The sequence below is a fragment of the Buceros rhinoceros genome, unplaced genomic scaffold (assembly GCF_000710305.1).
Source record: "Buceros rhinoceros silvestris isolate BGI_N320 unplaced genomic scaffold, ASM71030v1 scaffold20867, whole genome shotgun sequence".
NCBI classification, from domain to species: domain Eukaryota; kingdom Metazoa; phylum Chordata; class Aves; order Bucerotiformes; family Bucerotidae; genus Buceros; species Buceros rhinoceros.
The window spans coordinates 2,985-3,252 of record NW_010421824.1 but is presented as its reverse complement, the minus strand read 5'-3'; positions in this window follow the sequence as shown (position 1 = coordinate 3,252).

Genomic DNA, 268 nt, shown 5'->3' with positions numbered 1-268 from the left:
GGGTACGGCAGAAGCCCCCCGGGGATGCCACGAAGAGTCACCCCCGGGAACAGCCAAGCTCTGAAACTGCTGCTGGAGGAAAAGCTGCTGCAGGGCGTTTGCAGCCAGGAGAAGCCCCTAGGGGCCGGGCGGCTGCGGCCCACGCTGCGGGAGCGGGGGCCGAGGGCAGCGTTCGGTCTGGAGCCGGCAAAAATCCCAGTAAGGGAAAGGGTTTGAGCTTCCCCAGCCCGGGGAGCGGCCGGGAGACGCAGGGTGCCTCTGGCTGGGG